Source organism: Pygoscelis adeliae, unplaced genomic scaffold, assembly GCF_000699105.1.
Source record: "Pygoscelis adeliae isolate BGI_AS28 unplaced genomic scaffold, ASM69910v1 Scaffold288, whole genome shotgun sequence".
NCBI lineage: Eukaryota > Metazoa > Chordata > Aves > Sphenisciformes > Spheniscidae > Pygoscelis > Pygoscelis adeliae.
The window spans coordinates 379,401-380,146 of NW_008825264.1; positions in this window are offsets into that span (position 1 = coordinate 379,401).

Below are 746 nucleotides of genomic sequence, written 5' to 3' on the forward strand. Positions count from 1 at the left end.
TGCCCTGCATGGAGAAACCGCCCTTTCCGTGACTGTGACTCTGGAGTCGCCGACGGCTCCCACGTAACTTGATTATTTTATTGGCGTTGCTCAGTGTGTGTAACATGGCAGTGAGGTCTTTCTGCCTTTATGGATCCTGCAGGATTTGGTGTTGGGAATGCTGAGATCGGATGAGTGAGGTGGATGCCATTGGCTTAACGTGACTGGAGAGCCAGGCCGGTTTAAACACCCCCCGTAATACCGCAGACAGCTGTCAGCACCGCAGGGGCTGTGCTTTTCTGCTTTCTTGGCTGATCTTTCCTTCCCTTGAAGCCACTGGCTGAGAAGTGAGCAGTGCTGAGAGAGGTCAGGGAGCGGGATGTCTGCCCGGGAGTGAGTTGGGGCCTGTGTTTTATTCCCAGCTGCTGGCAGGTGCGTTCGTGTTGGATCGAGCCAGACTTGAGACTCCTGTAGTATTTTACAGGCTTTGATGCTGATACTGGGCAGATCATTCGGTGTCCACCTCCAGAGGGAAGAGGAGGCTATGGGGCACTTCTGGTTTTTAATTGTTGTTACTTATTTGGGAAGTACTCTCTGTCATCCAAAGCAGTTCTTAGAGGAAGATTTTAGGGCTTGCAGCCACCCTTGCCTCCACCAGACCAGTTAAGAAGAGTTCCTTTGGATGATGTCTAGCCAAGATCTTGTTACGCATTTGGGTTTAATTTCCTTCCCCGTGCCTGGACGAGGGAGATTGGTAGAAGAGCTGC